Here is a 24,219-nt window from a genome sequence, read left to right on the forward strand (position 1 = left end):
AGTTCTCATAGCATTCAGTTCATCAGTTATCAATTCAAGAGCAGAAAAAGTTGCATTACTCATTACTTCGAGAAGTTTAGACAGTTTTTGCAGCTCCCAAATCGATTTCACTGCGCCATATGCAGGTAATATGCCTTTCGGACTAAATCAACTCTAAGGCATAACTTTGAAAATGGTGGCAGTTGTTAAGGGGGTTAAATAACTTTGGTACTTATGTTGGTCGGGGCGGAGCTGTAAGTGATTTTAGGCTTTCCTAAGGGTAAAACAGGGAAATGTAGTTCAAAGATAAGGAGACTGGTAATCCATGAGGCAGTCCAGTAGGCAAGTAGAACCAATCAGCTACACAGAAATCTACAGGTCAATGCAAAACAGTGAGTAGCAGTGCGAGATTTATTTTTGATACTGTTTAAATAGCAGCTTTGTTCTTAAAGTTATCTAATGTTATCTAAATGCTGCATTATTGACAAGTTATTTTATGTGCAAATAAAAATAATTAAAATAAATAAATTAAAACCTTCACGGTGCAGCGGTAGCATTGTTTCCTCACAGCAAGAGGTTCTCCTGTTTGATTCCCAGCTGGAGTGCGGGGAGTGCCTTCTGTGTGGAGTCTGCATGTCCTCCTCGCGGTTGGGTGGGCGTTCGAAAGACATGTGTTAATGGGCGTGCCTTCATTGAAGATTGAACGTCGAGCTGGCACCTCGGCGTTCGTGAAAGTCTACTGCCAATCATTAGCGGACCGGAGTTCCGCTGTGGCGACTCCTAACTGGGAAAAGCCGAAAGACAAACAACAACCTAGCAAAAAAAAAGACAAATGCTGGCTTTTATGTTACTTTATGAACAGATCTTATATATGTGCATCAGAATGTTTGTAATTTATGTAATCACATTATAAAAAGTATGATTAATGTTAAGATTTTGTATACTATTCCTGACAGTTGCATCTCTGGAACTAGTTTGGCATGAAACTGTGTTGAGAAATAAACTGCAGAAACCTTAAATGGTTACTCTTTTGGTTCTATGCTGTAACTCTGTACCACCATTTTAGAGGCTAGCTAAGGTGAAGGCCAGCCAGTTCTACTGATAGTAATAGATTAAGAGAGTAAATACAAAAGTACTTATAGATTTAAGGTAACAGTTGTGTCTGTTTCCCGTTATGTCATTAAGCTTATTAAATGTGTATCCATGCTGTGCCAGGCCATTCACCTCATCTGATATTTACTATAGACTGTGATGTTTTAGGGAAGTGAACAAAGACACAAATGTTATATGCAGTGCACAATTTGTCAAGAAATTGTGTCTTCTTAAAAGACAGGAAGTTCATTCTATAGAAGGGAAGGGCTTGTTCCATAGATTAGAGATGGTAATGAGAGGTTGTAGAAGATATTTCACAGTGTGCAGACTCCTGCATGTGATGCCTTGCATATGCATAGTGTAGTTTGATGAAAAGACAAGAGTTGTGTAGCATTTAAGTAACATAGAAACATTTATGTTCTGTACTAGCAATGGAAAATTAATTTTCAAAGCTTAGGAGCCTTGCCAACAGTGCAGAAATGATTTTAGTAGCCCAAAGAACAAGTTTCTTCTTTGTTACAAATTTTTGGCAAGTCCCCAAAATTAAGATGAGTATCAATGACACCCCAGATTTAGTAGCTACATGTACAAGAATACCAGTTGGACCATGACTTGGAGGGGTAATACTATGCTGATAGGAATTAGAAGAAAAAAATTGCAAATCTGCAACAGACGATTGGGCAGGAAACAACAAGAGTGTGATAAAACTGAAGGAAGTATCTAAAAAAGTAAGTGTGAGACAAAGGAAGAGTACTATGGATCTTTTTTTAACTGTATTTTGGCCTGTGTGAGATTATGAGAATGTTTTATGTAAGTAAAGTCAACAGAGTGAGTAGTGTTGAAAGAAACGAGGGGGAGAAGAGGGAAAAGCAAGAGGCAGTTGAATGTACAGGAAAGGGTAATGAAAGAAGAATATGAGAAGGGGATTATGATTGGAGATGTACAGAGACAAGGTCATGGAATGGCATATAGCAGAGAATTTTTGTGCTGGATATCAAAAACAAAGAGCAGGGGACAGAAGAAGTAAGAGAACATTTGTTGAATAAAGGTTTGGTGTGACAGAATCTTGACTTCACAGACATCAGATACAGGGTTTGACTCTGACCACTGGTCATTGGTAGACTTGTAATAGTCCAGACTGATTAACTGCTACTTGCCAATGATCCTATATAGAAGAAACGTAAATGCATTTTTAAGACATCAACCACATCTTCAGTAGGAGGAACAATATGTGAAAACACCGGAATGTGTGGACAGTGTGATGGGAAAAGACATGCTTTTCACAGTGAATATGTGACTTGAAACTGCCACAAGTCATGTACACAAGTAGTGGGTGATTTCTGTTAAACGCTGCTGCTTCTGGACTACTGTGTATGAATAATGATTGATTCCCAATTAACATAATGATTGTATGGTCCACTCAGCATGCATTTTTTTAAAATATGAATGAGTTTCCATAATTCAAAATCATTTAAGTAATATATAGTCAATGGCATGAGCAGTAGTACAATAAGCACTGCCACAAATAGAACAGGATTTGTTTGGGCTGAAGCAGCCACCAAGATATGTATTACTATTGAAGTGTTACCCTCCAAACTCATTCACAGTGTAGTGACATAATATATGAATACACAAGATGCTACACTTACCAACATGGATTAGTTTAAGATGGCATAGGCTGTCGTAGGGTTATGTAACTAACTCAATAATGCCAGCAGTGCAAGTTTTATTTCAGTGTTAATCTTGTTAGTAGTGCTGGCTGTGTGAGCTGCCTTGTCCCTTTCAAGCTGATAGCACTTGAGAGGCCAGCTGTGTACAAAACATATTTTCACATTTTAATTTGCTTTCTTACTAGTAGCTGTGGACAATTGCAACCCACTCTACTGGCAGTATACCTCTCAACCTCTTAGCTCAGGAAATCTGGACAAAGCCTAAAATAATGGGGGGACAAAGGCCCAGTAATAGGGGCAGATTTTAAATATTCTTCCAATAAACTTAAAAAGTTGTAGAATAACAGATTCTGTGTTAGTATGCGTTTGTTCAGGGATATAAAATCTGAAATTCAAATGTGTGTCATTATTTAGTGACTTCAGTACTCAGTGATTTGCCAGAAAAACACACATTTTATTAGGAACAGGCCATAAATATGAGGTAAAAATCTGGACAGATGGGATGTATGGCCGGCAGTCAGGAATGCCACACATAATTATTTGACTGTCAGTAGGCGTCAGTGAGTAAAAACCTTATTGGAAGGCTTCTGCTACAAAGGATCAGAATGAGACTGCTTGGAAATCACTTCCACACTAACAGCCAGTTGAAATACATCTGTGACAGTTATTTCCTATTGGAAGGCAAGCCCCCCACACTCTTGAACTTATATATATATATACCTACACCGTTATTCCACCAACCTTTTGAGGAAATGTGGATCAAGAAACCATGGGAGAGCCTGCCTAATGATTCAGTGGGTCTATATTATATCAGCGGACACTTAACTTAGCAAACGCTGTATAATCGACCCAAATACGTCAAAACACCAAAAGTCTGAACACACGGAACAGAGATTTTTTTCCCCAGGGAAAAGAAATTGCTGCTCTGTACTGTGTAAGACATTAAATGAACTCAAGACATATTGGGAAGGTGTGATAGTCAGAAGGCATGGAGGCAAATGTTATATAGAAAGGAGGCAATTACCTTCACTCTCTGAGGAGGCTAGTTGAAAAACAATGTAATTTAAGGAATCCACCCACTGAAGAGAAGTCCCATAGCTACAGAAGTGTTAGAGTTTAAAACTGCTGAAACTGGCAGTTGCACTACAGAGTTTTTAGATTGTAGTGGTGAACTGCTGCCGTCCCTACAGTTGCTTAATGAAGGTTCGGAGCAAGAAACTAAAGGACCAGTAGCTTATTTCAGTAAGATGGCCCATATCAGGAATGTAATGATAGCCAGAACAGACTCCATGTCCCAAATGTTATTTGTTGAAAACATGGCATGCTTTGTAGAAGGTGGGCACCAAACCTCTAGATTCATTGCAGCCCAGGCAGTCAGGTTTAATGTAGTAGTACTCTGGTTATGGTTTACTGCACAAAACAGACATGAAGATACCAAGGCATAATTATCACTGCATACTTTGCTAGTAATTTACAAAGATAAAGCCCTGTCTTTGATTCAGGTGACACAAGTATGATTAGTGGCTCAGGAGCTTGACACTGCAGCAGGGAGAATATGTCTGTCAATCCTCAGGAAGAGGGCATGACATCAACCTGTTTAGGCTGTCACCTTCAACCAAATTGCTGACAGTGAACAGGGACAGTGACAAAAAGTTGGAGGCGTGTACAGGGGTGATGTGGGCATGGCCACTGTGATGGTGACAGTAGCCATTGGCAGCTATGTGAATGAGTACATATGATATGATAAAGGGGCGTGGATAGTATCTAGAGTGATGTAGGTGCCCATGTCAATACTCAAAAGGAGGAATTAAGCTAACATTTAAAAAATTCACTCTTATTGTAGGATGCTGGAGGGAATTCCAAACTCACTAATGTTTGCTTGTCCAATGACTCTCACCCAAGGGGATGTGCAGAGAACTACTTACCTCTTGGGAATTCATAGGCTCGAGTCTGATAGGAAGTAGCTCAGTGTTTATAAGATGGGGTAAATCACATGGAAGAAAAAGAAAAAAAAAATAACATACCACTGCAAGGTTTACCACTGGAATTTTAAGAATAATATGAGCAATATTTCTCAAACTGTGACTAAAACCTTGACAGGAACTAAATTCTAATCCTGAAATGGCAGTCTGAAATTGAAATTGGTACTGCGATCCCACACTTTAAGTAGAAAATCCAGTTTGTCTCCCCGTTTAAACAACGTATGGGGATAGGAAATGTTGCTTTTCAAACCCTTCAGTTCGGATGTATAATGAAGGCCTCTTTCTCGGAGCCCTCGATCTTCAGATGATTATATTCAATTCATCTGTTTTACAGATTCTTCTTTAATGGATGATTCTCTGCTTATGCACAACGACATCCATTAAAGTCTGTAGATGCACCTCGTGCTAAGCCTTTTCTGACATCACTGGGTATTCCTTAGATTTTTGGGAGCTATTTTATAATACATTTATTGAAATTTTAAATTAATAACAGTTTCTACAGTAGCTGTTATTTTACTTTTAGATTCCTCAGTGGACAACAAGATAAACTTTTCAAAGCATTTAATTCTTCGGTCATTTTCTAGATTTGTTTTACTGCACATTACTTCATGACTGATCAGTTAAAAGTGCCTGAAATTGCAACATCTTGCTTTTAAAGGAACTATCCCCCTTCTAAGGTAATTGGCCATAAGCTTCCCCTGCTACTGATGGACTCTGTTGGGGCAGTCTGTGCTGACACCATGGGTTTCCTTCGACCCATGAGCAGCACTGGGTGTCCCTTTCCTGTGTAGTGATGCCCTGCTTGCTAAGTATAGGTCTCCCTTCTTCCCCAACTCATCAGCAGTAGTACATTGTCTATCAACTAACCAGATTCTCATGTCCTCAGGCAATGTGCTAAGGGCTTGTTCTTTCATCAAAATGTCTGCCAGCCCTTCAAAGGTGGTAACCTGACACCCACTCACCTATCTATGAAAATAAGTGCTCAGTTCAGCAACATATTCACACACACTTTCATCTGCCTTGCATCTCTGCTCATAAAACTTTTTCCTATAAGCTTCAGGTGTTAACTTAAAAAATTCTAGCAAACAGTTCTTTACGACATTATACTTTAAACAGTCAGTATCAGACAATTTGGAAAGAACAATTACAGCTTTGCCATTGAGTAAGGGGGTCAGAAACCATATCCAGAGCCCTTGGTCAGCATTATACTGTTTACATACCCTCTCAAACATATGAATGAAACTATCAAAATTATCCCCCTCTTTAAACTGTGGAAGAAATTTACTGGCCTTTGTTGCTTCTGGGGTTCGGTTACCCCCTTCCCCGTTGCCTCCATGACTCTGGCGAAGAGTCAGCATCTCCTTTTCATGTTGGCTCTGCCTCTCCTTCTCCTCAGCTTCCAGGTGTAGCAGTTTCTCATTTTCCTCAGTCTCTAGACACTTCAGTCTCTTCTGATTTTATTTCCAAAAGCTTGGCCTCCAACTCAAGTCTCTTTAACTCCAGTTGGATTTTTAAGTCCTCTGTGGAAAGGTTGAAGTGTCCATTTTCTGAGAGGTGTACATCTCCACAGCCAGTCTGATTGTCCTCCTGATTGCTCTTCTCTGATACAGCTGTGACTAAAGCTGCAGTCATGTCTGGTTTAGTCAGGTTGGCATGCACCAGTCCTTTAGCCTGGCGCATCTCAGCCAACTGGCTCCTTGTCAGCTTGCCATACTCCTCTGCTGACATGCTTGCCTACTTTCCCTGACTAAGTAAGCTAGCTAAAAAAAAATAAAACAATTGTGATAAGAACTATGAATCTTCACTGCATGGCTGATTAAGAGTACAAGCACCTTTAGTGACCACTGCACAGAGGCTACAGGAAATCAATATCCACACCAGTACAAGCCAGTTAATATGTGTGTGGCTATTTCACCACCGTCAACCAATTAATATATAATGTGGATATCCCACCACTTCCAGCAGTTACTATGTGATGCCCCTGCACTGGCCCAGTAATCAAGGAGCCTCAATCCTCACCACTAGCATCAGTGAGGGTTGTCCACATTGGGAGGATAACAAGTACACACACACAGTAAAGTACAATTTCCCAGAGCACACAGAGATCAGAGTCAGTCTTGAGCTGGTTTCTTCCTATTTCTTCAGATCCCCAGTAAAACTCCCCACTGCCACAGCTATAGAGTTGAGTCCTTAGCCAGGGTTCCAAGCTAAGTCCTGTCAGCACTCTCTCTGTCCAACCAGTGCTTTGTGTCCCTGCCCAAGTAGCTGGCACACGCACACTTTCAGATTTGATTTATACCCACACACACCTGGGAAAGGCTGGCACAGGTTTACTAGCTATGCCCCTTTCTGCCCAGACCATAAGGTAGTTAGCACTACCACCAAAACCCCTTATCAGCTACTTTAAGGCCCTTCCCAAAGGGTGACCAATCCTACTGTGTGATGTTACTATTATCCAAATGGTACGTGTGATCAACAACATGGCTATTGGAGTGGCCTGTACAGTGTAACCAGATACATATGCAAGTACTCTCAGAGCTTAAATATCTCTAAACAAACCAGCCACAATTCAAAGGTTTAAATATATTTAATAATAAATAATAAAAGAACAAAACACAATTGAATCACTCAATACAGTGACTACAGAGTTCAGAATCACAGGAAATATTTTAAAACAACATTGCAGGACAGTCTCAAATAAATACAGAAAACATCTAAACTAATCTTTACTATATTCCTATCTCTATCTAAGAGAAATCACTGTAATCTAGTTACTTACTATTAGCAAGACAAGTGCTGATGAGAGGATGTTTGTAGGTCCAAAGACAAATACAAAATGCACAGACTTTCTCTGAGAGATAGTTCTTAAATTAATAATACACATTACTGCTGGGTTAGCTGGATGGCATCACTATTTTCATCTGCCTCCAGTTCACAGGCTAAACAGATACCAACAGAATTTAACATTTCTCTGTGAAAAATACTTATCTCTCAGAAGTTTACCTAAAACTGGACGTCGTAAAACAACACTTTTACATTTGAAACCTAGTAATTATTTCTGTTTCCAGACAACAGGAAACCTCTAGCTGTAGACATCTCGTCTTCTTGCTATATTAACTAACTTTATAGCACATCATAAAACTCTTTACTTTTCAACTTATTTTCTTAGAGGTTTTCATGTTAACTCTGGATGTTCCAACTTCTGCTGTTAATACAGTTTATATACATCTCTGTTCTTTTCCAGTAAGGTACAATGTGGTTACATTCTTGAAGCTCAGTACATAACATACAGTTCAACACACACTTCTGCACCAGTAGTTTAATATCCACATAACATATAGTTCTCTTACGTTTGTAAGACAAGCCTATAGATCATATTAATATTCAGAAATGACATATGATTATTTACAAAATTTCAGATAGCTGGGCTGGCAGCCTCACATTTTCATACAGCAACCCCATTTTTGTCACTGCTGATTATTTTCCAAAAGCATGTGAATACCTCAGCAGAATGTGACAAATTGTCTGGGTACAAACAAATGCAGAAATATAACACAGTTGTAATTAACAATGTCTCTTCTTGGTCAGACTCAGATCACTGAGCAATAGTAACCTGAGTGGGAGTAAAATAGCTTTAAATAATTAAGTGTTGATATTTCTCTAGCTTTTATTTAAGGTCTGTTCATATATTATGCACTAGTTTTCTAGGAGTTCTACACTGTATTGTTATGGCCCAACTATCCATTATTTTGTAATTTACTACCAGTAATTTTCTCCTATAAATTTGCATATTTGCAGTGTACTCCACCACTTTCCAGCTTTCATGAATCTGGCTCCATTTTTTACTAAATAAAAATATGCAGCGAAGTTATGCTCTAATTTTACAGCAAACTCGAGGATACCAGAGAGTATCTGAACTGGTGTTTCTGTAAAACTGTGCCAGTAACTTGAACAAGTGGCGTCAGTCTTCCTAGATGACAAATTCTTTAAAAATGCCTAGACTTGGTGACTGCATGATGCTAGTTTGCATTATTTTTATTGTTTTTAAACAGTTTTGGAAACATGAGTATGTTCCTGGGGACCTTATGTAGATACTGTACTGATGCACAGAAAACACACAGCTGGATTGTTGTCAGAGTAACTGGAGATATAATTTCTTCATCATGTGGAATTTATTTATGCATTAACTCTTAAAATTAAGACCATTAAGTATGTTTTTTTTTAGAAGAGAATGCATATCTCAGGATTGTTGTATATGATATGGAGATTTCATGTTTCTTCGTGCATATTTTGATTAATAGAATAGAAGTGCTTCATTTTATGTTTTTTGTTACAATACTGCAGTTATTTTAACATAAATCATCAAATAATTAAATTATAGATGTTCATCGTGTTACACTGCTGCAGTCATTACACTTGGGTTATCCTGCCGTCAGGCGGTTCCCCAGTCGGCCTCAGTTCCAAAGTCTTGGTCCGGCGTCGGTTGCTGTCGCCTCCTCCCTGACGTCAGTGCGGCAGGGGTATATAAGATGCAGCCAACGCCATTTTCTTCAGTCTTTCTTGCCGCGTAGTGCCCGAAGCAAAAGCAGTTCGCAAGTGCCGGTCGGCCGTCTCCTGAGATTTTCTTTCCGAATCCAGAACCGAAGTCTTCTACAAAGCTAAGTACCCGCTAGAAACTTTTTCTTGCCTCAGACCGATGTCAGTAAAAGTTAATAACTGTATTTCTTGTGGGAAGCAAATACCTCATAAGGATTTCCATTCTTATTGTATCCCATGCCTAGGCCCAGACCACGACGTCACTGGTTGTCGGTTTTGTGCTAGGTTTAACAAACGCACTATTAAACGTCGGTTTGATTTTGCCCAACATTATTTTGGTAGAAAATTCAATTATACCATGCTGTCGGAACTTCCGACGACTGGAATACATAAAAAGTGCAAAGACAAGGATAGGTATCCAAGGCCCAAAACTGACGACAAAGCCTCTTCTAGGCCAGTTGCCGGTTCTCCGGTTTTCAGCGAGGCGCCTTCGCAGCCCCTGACGTCCGCTTCTGTAGAACCACAGGCCACCTCTGACTCCCACGTGGAGATGGCTGGGCCATCGGACGCACAAGTTATTCAGTCTACCGAAACTAACCCTTCAGAGGGATCTGGAGTAGCTGAGCTGCCCGCAGCTTCAGAAGGTGTTTTCAGACCTACTCAGTTAAGCATTAAACCTCTACTAAGTCTAAACCAGCTTTAAAATCAAAGAAACAAATACAGCATTCTCCAGCACAGGCCTCCATGCCTAAGAAACATATGCTCCAAATAGCCGAAGACCTAATCACTCTGATCAGGGGGTCCCATCCCCCTCCTGATAAAAGGCCTAGACAGGATGCAGACTACGACTCATCCGACCAGGTGTCCATCTCTTCAGGTTCATCCTCAGACCTAGGATATTCTTTACCCCCTTATGAGGATTCTGATGCTGAGGAGTCAATTCCATCAGCCTGTCCGCCTGAGGACTATTCCTTTGGGGAAACCTTGCATACCATGAGGGAGCATTTCCACTGGGAAGGCCAGGATTACTCAGAATCCAAGAAAAGGCTCAGAGACTTCCTTTTATTAACTCAATACAGACCCCTTGCTCTTCCACCAGTGTTAGATATTGTGGATGATGTGTACACTGAATCCAGCCTAAATCCTGATTCCTTACTTCCAGCCCCAGTTAAACCTGACAGATACTACAGAGTCCCTGACTCTCACAAATTTCTGTACAAAAGCCCTGTTGCTGACCCTGAAACTATTTCCCAGGGACCCAAAGGGGTTAAGGCCGCATCAGCCAAGAATCCAGTTCCCTCTGACAGAGATTCCAGAGCATTAGACAGATGAGGAAAGAAAGTATATACATCTGCAACTTTAGCAATGAAAGCCTTAAATTGCCAGTTTCACATGCTAAAATATCAGCAATTTCTACTGTCTCAGTTGAAACAAAAAATGCTTCCAGATTCAGATCCTCCTACTTTTAAAGACATGCAGAATTTATTGCATGCAGCTAAACAGGTGGGAAACATACTTTGCAATGTGGTTTTGACTCTTTAGAGGCCTCCTGTAGAGCAGCCGTTACAGGCTCTGTCATTAGAAGACATGCTTGGTTAAAAGAACATATGTTACCAGACCATGTTAAAGCAAAATTATTGGATGCACCTTTGCAGCAGGATGTGTTATTTGGAGTTAAGGCAGAAGAGGTATTAAAGAAAATGGAGTATAAGGCAAAATCTATGCAAATGGTGAAAGATTTCTTACAGGTTCAGCCTCCTAGATTTAGCAGAAATTGGCCAACAAAGAATTGGTCCTTTCCAGTTACAGACAGACCTCAAAGGGGCAGATACAGACGTCCAAGAGGTAGAGGTCAACCACAAGGTCCTTACAGGCCTCGACAATGGGTTGCATCAGGCCAGAAAGAAGGGGAAGACAGGCCCCAACCATATAAAAAGCAGCCTCAATGACTTCTCGCTACAGCTGCCAAACAACTCTCTCTTGGCAACCCCCTTGGGAGGAAAACTGGCACTTTTTTATCACATTTGGCATATGATCACCAAAGACAAATAGGTTCTCAACATTGTATGTCAAGGTTACAGGTTCCACTTTCACACTCTGCCAAGGTTAAAAGGAATGCCAAATCTGCCACCAAATCAATGGGCAGAGGCTCAAATACAAATTACAGCACTCATGGATATGAGAGCTATTCAAACGGTACCACCACAGGAACAAGGACAAGGATTTTACTCAAGACTCTTTCTAGTTCCCAGGAAGGACAAAGCCTGGAGGCCCATTCTGGATCTTTCTTCTCTAAACACTTACCTGGATGTTCCGAAATTCAAAATGTTGACACTACAGCAGCTTCTTCCCATGCTGGGCAAGAAAGCTTGGCTCATGAGATTGGACCTCAAGGAGGCATACCTGCATGTCCCTATCAGACAAAACTGCAGAAGATACCTCAGATTGATAGCTGGTTCAATGCATTATCAATTCTCTGCACTGCCCTTTGGCTTATCTACTGCGCCCAGGGTGTTCACAAAGTGCCTGGCACCAGTAATTGCATTTTGCAGACAGAAAGGAATTCAAATTTATCCGTACCTGGACGACTGCCTGATTCAAGCAGAGAGCATGGACATTCTACTAAAACATCTGGCGTTTGTAAAAAGATTATTAATTTGCCTAGTGTACACAGTAAACAAAAAGAAATCAAAATTAGTGCCCTCACAAGAGATAATATTCCTGGGTGCCAGCTTGAACACAACGGCCCAGATGGCTTATCTCATGCCAGACAAGCAAGGACAACTGACTCAATACTTTCAATTGATGGCAACAAAGACTCAACTCCCTGCAAGAAAAATTCTGCAGGCCTTGGGTTACATGGCATCTTGCATACTACTAATTCCATATGCCAGACTGCATATGAGGAAACTACAATGGTACCTAAAGAATGTATGGTCTCAACACTGTCAAAGTTTGGAAACAGTTATACCACTAATTCCTTGCCTTCAACAGGAGTTTTAATGGTGGGCTCAAGCTTGTCACCTCAACAAGGGACAGCCTTTTACTCAACCCACAGCCAGGCAAACACTGATAACATATGCATTGGATTATGCCTGGGGAGCCCACATGGCAGGCAACTGTATTCAGGGCAAGTGGCCCGCAGAACAAAGGCATCTTCACATCAATCAAAAAGAGATGCTAGCTGTACAAAATGCACTTATAGCTTTCAAGGACCTGCTGCATCCAGGACAACTACTACTAAAGACAGACAACACTACAGTTATGTGGTACATAAACAAGCAAGGGGGCACTCACTCCTACCCCCTCTGCAGGCAAACCATGACCTTGTGGAACACAGCTCTAAACTATCAAGTTCATCTGCAAGCACAATTCCTGCCAGGAGAGAAAAACACACTGGCAGACGACTTAAGCAGAAACATCATGGATCCCCACGAATGGGAATTGAATCCACTGATATTCAGAATGATAACACAGAAATGGTGGAGCCCGGACATAGATCTGTTCGCATCCCCAATGAACTGCCAGCAACAGAAATTCTGCACAAGGAGTTACCATCCACAAGCATGGAAAGTGGATGCCCTCTCATTCAGCTGGAAAAACCTACAAGTATACGTTTTCCCACCACTACCTCTCCTGCCAAAGGTACTCATAAAAGCCAGGCAAGAAGAGCCAAAGATGATCCTGATTGCACCAGACTGGCCACACCAGCACTGGTACCCAATCTTAAAGAACTTAGCACAAGGACCACCCTGGATTTTGCCTCAAATCCCACATCTGCTGACTCAGCACAACAGTCAGATACTACACAGCCAGCTAAAGACCTTAAACCTATCTGCATGGAAGATTCCTTAGTCAAGCAGGCAATGCCGCTCTCCAAAGCTGTTATGGATGTCATTCTGGTGGCCAGAAGGCCTAGTACCAGGAAAGCCTATTCGGATAAATGGAAAAGATTCTTTGCCTGGAACCAAGCACACAGCCTTGACCCTCATGTTCCAAACTTTCCTCAGATACTACAATATTTAACTGAGATGCTGGACAAAGGACTGTCCTTCTCATCCATCAAGATTCACGCTTCTGCAATCTCTGCTCATTACAACACGGATCCACCAATTTTCTCTAATCCTTTGCTAAGACAGTACCTCAGAGGGGCTAAAAACATAAGACCGCCCCGTAGAGCACCTACTCCAACTTGGGACCTCAACTTTGTTTTGGAAAAATTGACTTTACCTCCTTTTGAGCCAGCTAACACAGCAGAATTAAAATATATCTCTTGGAAAACTGCTCTACTCCTGGCAATAACATCAGCATGAAGAGTTTCAGAATTACAGGCACTAATGGCAGTCGAACCTTTCCTCATTTTCCACCAGGATAGGGTGTCTGTAAGAACTAACCCTACGTTTATGCCAAAGGTGGTATCCAGTGTGGCTCTAAACCAAACTATTCATTTGCCAACTTTTTATCCAAAACCACAGAATAAAGGGGAGAGACTACTGCATTCCTTGGACATTCACAGGCAGTTACAGTACTTCTTGAACAAAACCAAAGCTTTCAGGAAATCTGAGCAGTTATTGGTAGCATATGCTGCAGGTGCACAGGGAAAAGCCATTTCAAAACAGACTATTTCAAAATGGATAGGACATTGTATACGTTTCTGCTATACACACCATGGGAAACCTGTACCTAGCAGCATTGGATCTCACTCCACTAGGGCAACAGCCATTTCAACTGCCTACCTCAGAGGAGTACCTACCAAGGATATTTTGGAAGTAGCAACTTGGAGTTCTATGCATACCTTCACCAAGCATTACCATCTGCCTTTATACTCTAAATCCAGAGCTGGCTTCGCCACTGCAATACTGCAGGGTCTTATAGCCACCCCTAATGCCTTATAGGACCAGCCACCCAACCTCAGCTTTGGGATTCTACCCAAGTGTAATGACTGCAGCAGTGTAACACGATGAACATAGTACAGTTTTGTACCTACCATAAATGTAGATGTTCGAGTGTATACACTGCTGCAGTCCAGGTTACCCTCCCTCCTTCCCCTCTTACTTGCTGGTACGTACCTATGTCTTCTACCCTTTACTACCTATGGGGAGTATTTGCTGGTAGCTGAAAGTTGTTGTTTGCTTTTATTTTATATGTTTTATTAGCAATTTGAATTGGCAACCTATTTGGGGGACCTGACATCTGGGGCAAGAAAAACTGAAGAAAATGGCATCGGCTGCATCTTATATACCCCTGCCACACTGACGTCAGGGAGGAGGTGACAGCAACCGACGCCGGACCAAGACTTTGGAACTCAGGCCTACTGGGGAACCGCCTGACGGCAGGATAATCCAGGTGTAATGACTGCAGCAGTGTATGCACGCGAACATCTACATTTATGGTAGGTACAAAACTGTACTTTTTTTTACCTGTAGCTGAAACTATTCTAATGTGTCAGTTTTGCTGATAATTCTCAGATCTGTGAAGAAATTCTTCACTTTTTGTAGACATTGAAGTCAAAGCTGTATGATGTGCCCCTGTTCTTATTCCATCATTTAAAATTTTTGCTTGTTTTTTGTTTACAGTTTTTTTAAATATGCAGGGCCTGATCTCTACATTGCCTCTTAAGATTTGACTAACAAAAATTATTTACACTGGCTGTGTTAAGTCCTTTAATTTATATTAATTTTCAACATTTTGTTGTCATACTTTTTCCTGTAAGGTTTCTACTAAGTTCTGGAAAGCAATGAAAGTAACTTGATTTCAATAAAAGAGAGATTCCTTAAAAGCTGTCCATTTGAGGCTTGTGGCTTCATTAAATACACAATAGGAGATGAGCATAATCTTGTGTTTTCTTTAGGAGAGGTTTTCTTGGCTGGCAGAAGTAGACCTCTGGTGTACACTACAGTTTGACAGTATGAATCTTTATTTGTAGAAAAACACATTGTAATTGTTTGTCACCATAATTTTTGCCTTTACATTTACAAAGGAGAAAAGAATCAAATCTGAAGGATTGCTGAAAGCGTAGAATAGACTGTAATGCTCTGTGTTGCCACCATGCTTGGAACAAAGCCTGAATTCCTATAACATGTATTTGTCATACTTTCAGCTTACTCCATTACACAAAAAGTCCATATTTTCTTCAGTCAATTTACCCCATTTTAAACAACTTACTTAAGCAGTGAAAATCTGTGACGTGATCCGCAATGAGGATAAGCATCGGAGGTAATGCTGAAGGTTATAGGTTGGGTGTTTTGGTTGAAGATACTGTGCTTTTGTTTCCTCCTTCCCTTTAGTAGGTTATAGAGGATGGGATGCACTGATAAATCATATGATAATAGGAGTGGCGTTTTCTTTTGACGGTGTTCTCTTTATAATGTCACTGTTGACATGCTCACATTCCAACCTAATCTTTTGTAATCCTCTGTGGTCTTTCACTATTTCTGGCTTTCGGTAAGCAGTTTGGATAATTTGAAATGAACTGATACCAGAGAACTGAATTTCTGATTACATGAAGACTGTTTGAAAGCGTTAACTAAGAGGCATTGCAAGTTAATAAAATCTGCACAAGATTTATATTTTCTGTGGGAACCGTACTGCCCAACAAGATCCAATTAAATGATGTGGTAAGATGGCAGACTAAGGAAGTGACTGAGAGTTATCAAGATGGGTAAGTGGCTGAAGGTAGCATCTTCAAAACGTTCACCTATGCCATCAACCAGGAAGGGAGAAAATGATTAATTGTAGCAGTGAACTAGAGAGAAAACCTTGTGGCTCATAGTTAGATGTGGTAGACTTGGCAGAGAGATCAGACATTTGCCAGTTGGAGGCTCCATCTTAGTCAAGAAGAGACATACGTTCTCAATATTGCATTGCACAGGTACAGCTCAATTCCTGTACCTGTAAAGTAAGGTAAAAAGGGAAGGTATGTCAAAGAAGCAACGGAAAGTGACAGTCACACAGTCAGTAGACAGAAGGACAGATAAGTACAGAGCATAACAGTGGATCAAACAAGAGTGATATAACATGGATAGATAGTATTACTTTGCTGTGAAGTAGCCTGTGTAGGAAAATGACAGAACTGCATGCAGTGATGCAGGAGGAAAGGGAAGATACTGTGGCTTCACGGAAACATAACTCACTAACTAGAAGGGATGAGACATGGAGATTCTGGGATGGAGGCTGTTTAGGAATAACAGAGTGAGGTGGGATGGATAATATATAGTAAACTACCTAAAGAAAGGCATTGGATATGAGGTCATAGAGGAGAAGGAACTCTTCCCATTAAGAATGTAAGGGAGCAGGTAGCAGCAGATTGTAGTGTAATGTGTTTGAGGCAGAAGAAATAGCAGTACTAATGGAATGATCTAGTGTATCAACCTTCAAATATGTCAAGGGAGAAGGATGAGAAATAAAGCAATGGTGTAGGGGGAAGAAGATTGTGTTCACAGAGCATCAGAATTTGACAGGTGCATATTGGGTGCGTATTTGGTGAATCCAATCTGCAATGTTGCCAGGGATTACGAGTCAGCTGAGGGTCTTCGGTAGTACAGCATTGTACCATTAAAGAATAAAATTATGGATGTGATTCAAACCTAGGCAGAGAGGATCAGGAATGTCCAGGTAAAGGCACCATTAGCCAAGAGTGATAATACCATTATTTGGTGTTGAGTTTTATAATCAAATGCTAAGAAAGACGTAATGCATTGGGAATTTGTGGAAGCTGTTTCTTCTGAACGGATGGAAAAGGGGGGGTTCAAAGATAAGCTGGGGTTCTGGAGTAAACACGGAGTAAACAAGCTATGAGAATGAATCATAGATGAAGAGCTCAGGGTTATGGACAAGGATTTGATGAAAATGAAGAAATTAAACAAGAGAAGGACAGTGATTTGTGAAAAAATGGTGCACACTAGAAGTGGAAGAGAAGTGGCAGGGAAATAAAGGGGCTTACCAAAAGGAGTTAAGTAGGAGTGCTGCTTATGAGGTGAGAGCAACAAAGGCATAAGCTGAAATGGAGCTGGGAGCAAGCCTTAAAAAGGAACAGAGGCTGATATTAGGCATCTAGCACAAAGGAGGAAGAGTAGGATACATTTGTCAAGTCAGAACAAAGATGGGGGACAGAGGTCAGAGAACACAAGGACATGCAGAAATATTAAAGCATACGTGGTTTTAGTCTTCACAGAGGAAGTTGAAGAAATGGTGATGTCATGTGAGGGAGTTAGTGAAGAGTGGTGAGAGTAGTGAGCAGAGACCTGGACAAAAAGGAATGATGTGGATATAAAGCTGACAGCCTTAAGTACATATACAGCATGTGGGCCAGCTGAGCTGCTTCCCGGGGTCTTCTAGATTCTAGGCAGTGCACTGGTAAAACCTGCATGGATGAGCTCATAAGATAATGGGCCATTGCCAAACTGTCTGAGCATGAGTGACTGGGAGGCATGAAAGAGGTATGCTGGTAGAAATTGAGCACAAAGAATTCTGGAAGAATACAGGCCTGTTAGCCTGGCATCCATCCATCCATTCTCAACCCCTTTTCCCATTTTGCAGATGGGGTCGGGGTGCCACTTTCAATAGTGACAATCATCTTGAGCCAAGATTTACACCACTGGGTGGCTAGCCCTGCCGTGGTAGTTCATTTCTATCACTCACTTGCACACACACTCACACCTATGGCCAATTTACAGTGTCCAGTCCATTTACTGCATATGTTTGGAATGTGAGAGGAAACCAGAGCACCTGGAGGAAGCCCACATGACCGCAAGGAGGAAATGCAGACTCCACACAGAAGGCACTCCAGCCAAGAATCGAACTGGAGAACATCTTGCTGTGAGGTGACAATGCTATCCATTGCACCACTGTGGCACAAACAACCTGTTAGCCTGGCAGTGCCAGTGAAAATCCTGGAGAAAATACTGTAGGGACAGGCTTGTTTCATTCATAGAGGACAGCAATTTCCAAAACAGAGAACAACATAAACTTGTTATGAGGAAGCACTATCAGTCAAACCTGGTCTAGTTTTTTGAGTCTGGTGCATTGAATGGAAGTATGGCAAAGTCTGAAGAATTGGATTGCTGCATGGTTGAAGGTCTGGACATGGGGTACTGGTAAGAAAAATGACATAAGTAATCATGAAACTCAATAGAGGAAGACTGCAGAAAATGGAGCTGGGTCCAGTATGTTTATTTTAGACATAGCTATAGAAACAGATAATGGGGTTAACCTCTTTCAAAGTGCAGCAGTGTAGGGTGGGGAGCAGAAACAAGAATGTTTGGCAGAGTTGATCAGTTGTGAAGAAAGGTGGGTATTGAAGTTCATGCAAACAAGTGCATGTTACACTTCAGCCACGGGTGCCATGGTGTAATTCATGGGGATCTTTGAGTTGACTTTATGGCAAGAGAGCAGGACGAGCATCTGCAGGTGTTGATCACACTAGGGTGTGATCTCCATGAGCAAAGTAAGAGGGCATTGACAGTAGCATCAATAAACACAGTTATGAGGGGCATCCTGAGAAGCATCAATTCCAGTAGCATTCAGTAATACTTTCACTCTGCTTAGGTCTGGTCAAACAGTTTCTTGATTACTGTGTATACTTCTGGAGGTCACTCATAGAAAGTGACATGATATCAGGCTTCTGTAAGGATTTCCAGAAAAGTGTGTGGAAAAGGATGTGGAGAGGTTATGACTACAGATTAGAGCACATGATGTGCATACCAGAAGTTTTAGAAAGGTCGTACTGAACAGGCTAGACTGAGGTAGTAGAAAAGGAGACATTTGTTAGACTCTGGGACCAAACACTCAGCTGCAAAATAGTTCTACATGTAGTAAATGTTGGGATTTCTCATTTTGCTGAATTCCATTTAATTTAAGCCATTGTCGTGGAATAACAGTGGTGTCCACTTTCATTGAAAAAAAAAACACATAGAAATCCTACACTTGCAAGCATCTTCTTGTTAATTCAAAAACCAGCTAAGTGTTTAATTTCAACATCAGTGTATTACTCGGGTTCAGGTGCCTAGGCAGCGAGACATTTTCCTGTGGTATATTTGACTGGGGACACATGGCTGAAGTGACATTCAGCTGTAGAGAAATATGGCTGTTTGCAAATTCTCTGTGGGCAAAGAGAAGAATATGTTGCCATGCCCACAATTTCAATAACTAAATGCACACAGGGGAAAACAATGTCCATGGTCCCCAAGAGAACATGAGACAGCAGGCAATATAGCAGGCATCAGCAGCCGGCTGGCCAGAAGGCATGTCAGTTGTAAAAATGCAGTGCACAATGGGCAGTGCCTTTATAATTGGAGTGTGTGGACCACTACCAACTTCACAGTTTCTAGGGACCATTACCTAAAACACACACTGGAGCATAAATGTGACTACAGTAGCCTACAGGATTTCCTCCATGCTGTAGCATGCTTCTATATGTTGTAGTTACACAAGTATGTACTGTACACTGAGCAGAACACATAATGTGAAGTTGTTCAATCTCGCCATTTGTTCTTTACACGTGGGTTCAGAGCCGATCCATCGGCTCCGAGTCGGTCGCTTTCTAAGCTCAAGATCTTTGAGTAGCTCGAGGCACAGTCCCTATCCCATGATGCTCTCCTACCAACCCCAGATCTAGTTTGCCGCTGCAATGGATCGCAAAATCTTCGGAGGATAATACCATTTGAGAAGAATATATAATTACTTATTTAGACTATCAGGGATCTGATATTTGTGAGACTTTTCATATTTCTCATAATTATTGTTCAGTGAGTTAACTGTATATTATTTTTTTGTCTTTCTAATTCGGAGCGGTTGCTCCTAGGCCTTTAGCCTTTCTTTAGTTGCACTTTACTTGACAGAGCTCTGTCAAATTTAATTCCCTATCCCATCATTGTTCATAGGTGCTTAGATTTGTTGTATCTGAACGTTTTTGTATCAATACCTTATAAAATAATTCTTGTAGTCAATTGCAGTTCAGGGATCTGAACTTTCTAGGAGTTCTTAGTGTTTTTTTGAGTTTATTGACATTATTGTTTATCGGGGATCTGATATTTGTGTGTTTTCTTTGATATCATGTCTGAGAAGCAAAAATCAGGATTTAAGAGGTGTGACTGTGGACAGAAGATGTCCATCACCGATAACCACGTTTCTTGTGTGTACTGCTTGGGTCCACTACATTTGCAAGAGGATTGCTCTATCTGCCATTCCTTCAGTGGCAGGGTTTTATTAGAAAGGCGAAGGAAATTGGTAGATAGAGGGCTGTTGAAGCCAGACTTTCAAGAAGCATTAGACGAGACTGACCAGACCTCCAAGTCCTCGAAGGGGTCGAAGTCTTCTAAGGTGTCATCGGAGGACAAGTCTTCTGCTCCGAGCACCTCTGGGAAGACTCGGTCGCCGGCTCTGCAGCCTTCAGAGCCATGCACCGAAATCTTACCTCAGAGCCAAATCATAGTGTTGTAGCCCATGTTGGAAGTTTTAAAGTCCCCGATCCTTAAGTCGGTGGATTCTTCGGGTCCTTTGACCCATTCTTCCGGGACCCTTTCTGACATCGATGCAGACCGCATGGTGCAGAGGCTTTTGGTGAACCCAGCCCTGGCCAAATTGCTTTCAGCTTCGACCCAAATAACTTCAGAGCCTATGACCCCCCCCCCACCACGATTTCTGCTCCTCCTCTGAGGCCAGTTGAGTCTTCGGAGCTGGAAAGAGAGGATCTGATAGTATTGGAACTCATAGCCGAGGCCTGTTCCAGTGTCCTCGGCCCCGTCAACCTTGACTTCTTCGGTTCCGATCAAAAAGTCTCGGAGCCGACACTCTCTCACTGGTTCCAGGGGAGAGAGTTGAACCGATGCTTCGGTTCCGACTCTCCCTCTCGGGTCTTCAGCGCAGATGAGATCGGTTGCATCCTCAGGTTAGGAGCCCGTGGTCTCGGCCCCAGGGAGGTTGCCATCTTCTTGAGAACCGGCGGACTCCTTGGGTCAGGAAACCAGTGCCTTTGATGCTATGAGGAGGGTCATGTCTGCAAAGACCCTTACCACTTCGGATCTTTCCTCTTCCTCTCCTAAAGAGCCGCGTTCTGTCCCTACACCGCAGGTCCCTACCAAGCATCGAGACCCAGAGCCTCGGGTAACCCCATTGGGTGACCCCTGCTTGACTGAGACTTCACCAAATGCCCCCACTGATGAAATCCCTAGAAAGAGACTGTGCAAGTGGAGGCATTTGGATTCCCCTCAGGAATCCTTAACATCAGACACCGACTTAGAGGAATCAGAAGGGTCCCCACGGTCCTCCTCTGAGGATGTGTCATTTGTAGACATCCTGGAAATATTAAGGCAGAGGGGTGACTGGCAGTCCCTTACCCCTACTGAGGATGATTCGGTGCTCCTGAAGGCCTTTGGGTCTCAACCTTCCACCTCCTGGGTTACTCTGCCCTTTGACGAATTAATGAGCTTGGCCGCTCGAAGGGCGGTGGAGTCTCCTGATTCCATGGAACCGGTCCCTTGGAGGCCCAACAAATTTATCACCTCCCCTCAAGACAGGTCTTTTCTTACGAAGGGAGTCCCCGTTGATGCCATGGTGGTGGCAGCGGCCACCAAGAAAGAGATGTCAGAAACCTCTTCTTCTGTTCATCCTCCTAATAAAGACTCTAGGACAATGGACAGATATGGGAAACGCATCTTTAATTCTGCGACATTTGCAATGAGATCGCTTAACTATTTAACCCACTTTACCCGTCTTTAACGAGATCTCCTCAAAGAGCTTGGAGATACTCTACAGGGCAAAACATATTATGCTGTTTCTGAGAGAGTGACGGCACAGCTTAACACCCTTAATTCTATTATGAACTCATCCATGCGGCTCATTTCTTATGCAGCTGATGGATTGAGCCGGCAGCAGGTTCAGCGATAGCTCTGCAGATACAATCTTGGATGCACTTATGCTCCTTTGCGGAAGCCTTCAAGTCTTCCTTTGTTAATACCCCATTCGATGGCTCTTCCTTGTTTGGGCCTAATGTCAAGGAGACACTCACTAGGTGTGAGCAGGAAGGAAAGACTCTATCTGTCGTAGGAGTCCATTTTTCCACCCCCACCAGACCATACCCCAAAGGGCAGAAAGGTGGAAAAATGTGGTTCTGAAAGTCCCAAGGAACTTTCCAGAACACATGTAGTGAACCCCCCCTCCAGGGGCAGAGGAGGGAGGTATAATGGTAGAAGCCACCCAGGCGGCAGAGGGGGTCCGCAGAACCAGGCTGACAATGAGCAGTTCCTTGGCAAGCCCTATCAGCACTCCTGAGAGGAGGCCCGACCGTCCTGCTCTGGAGGCAGTCGGGGGTCTCTTAGCTTTATGCCCAGACGCCAGGCTAGGAATTACATCAGATTCTTGGGTAAAAAGCATAGTTACTAGAGGTTACATCATTCCCTTTTCAGAATCCCCTTCCATACGTACAAGAATCCCAGATGTTCCACCCAGTCTGCGGAATCTAGCAGCCATAGAAATTCAAAGGCTGCTAGAATAATCATCCAGCCAGTCCCGGCGGACCAGATAGGATCTGGAACTTACTCCAGGTTCTTTTTAGTTCCAAAGAAAACAGGGGACTGGAGGCCCATCTTAGACCTCAGCAAACTAAACACCTTTGCCAAAAAGGAAAAGTTCCGGATGGTTACGCTTCAATCGATACTTCCGTTTCTCAAAACGGGCGATTGGATATGCTCTGTAGATCTCATGGATGCGTACTACCACATCAAAATGGCCAGGCCATCCAGAGATCACTTACGTTTCCGGCTGGGGTCCAGTCACTACCAATTCCGAGCTCTGCCCTTTGGTCTCACCACAGCCCCCAGAGTGTTCACCAAATGTATGGCAGTGGTCACGGCTCACCTGAGACGTTTAGGATTCCGGGTGTTTCCATATCTGGATGACTGGCTCCTCACCGCCACCACCAGGCATCAACTGATTCGCACCCGAGATTACACTATCAACCTGTGTTCCAGGTTGGGCATAACCGTAAATTTCGAAAAATCTGCTTTATTGCCATCACAGCATATTTCCTTTATGGGGGCAGATCTAGACACCACCACCTCCCTGGTCAGATTGCCTCAAGAAAGATTAATATCTTTATGAAGTCAAGTGCCCCATTTGTTAACGGAAAGGAGAGTTCCAGCATTCCAGGTTCTGAAGCTGTTAGGCACCATGGCAGCGACACTCATAGCGGTTCCTCTGGGACGAATGCACATGAGGATACTCCAATGGTTACTATTCACACAGTGGTCTTATCAACAGCTTCCAATGTCACACAAGGTTTTTCTGACAAATGCTTGCAAAAAGGACCTTCTTTGGTGGTTGAACAGCCACCAAGGTACTGTAGGTCGGCCAGTTGTACTTCCCCCTCTTACAGCCACAGTGACCACGAATGCTTCCTTGATAGGGTGGGGGGGGGGCTGTTTCAGGGAAGAACTGTCCAAGGCACTTGGTCAGACATGGAATCTCATTTGCACATCAATGTCCTAGAATTGAGAGCGGTGTTTCTAGCATTGCAACACTTTCACGACTCTCTACCTCGAGAGACAATTGCAATACAGACAGACAACATGTCGGTAGTCTGATACATCAACAAGCAAGGGGGAACCAAGTGTTACCCCTTATGCCGAGAGACAAACCAGGAAAATAATCAAACTGTAGAATCCAGAAAGCACACCGAGGCACAAGGACAGCGTAATGATGAACTTTAATACAACAATAATCCAGTAATGCAAAGCGCTTTTCGTCTCTTGCTATGAAGAGACTTCTTCAGGAAATTACACATAACAATTGATGTTACTTATATACTACACCCCTCCACTAATTACCACTAATTAACATGATTAATTTCATTACTATATGGTAAAGTTAAAGTTATATGCTGAAATTATACTGTTCACTAAATACGTATGCTACATAAAAATACATTCACAATCTATGTTCCTGCTCCTCTAGTATCTAAAAAT

The 24,219-nt window shown here is 42.2% G+C and overlaps 1 protein-coding gene across 2 annotated transcripts in view; it reads left to right on the forward strand.

The window, feature by feature from the left end:
* Nucleotides 1-24,219, forward strand: part of PID1 (phosphotyrosine interaction domain containing 1) — a 523,618-nt gene that overhangs the window by 214,951 nt on the left and 284,448 nt on the right. The window lies entirely within an intron of this gene.

Source organism: Protopterus annectens, chromosome 4.part1, assembly GCF_019279795.1.
Source record: "Protopterus annectens isolate FY-2018-M chromosome 4.part1, PAN1.0, whole genome shotgun sequence".
NCBI classification, from domain to species: Eukaryota; Metazoa; Chordata; order Ceratodontiformes; family Protopteridae; genus Protopterus; species Protopterus annectens.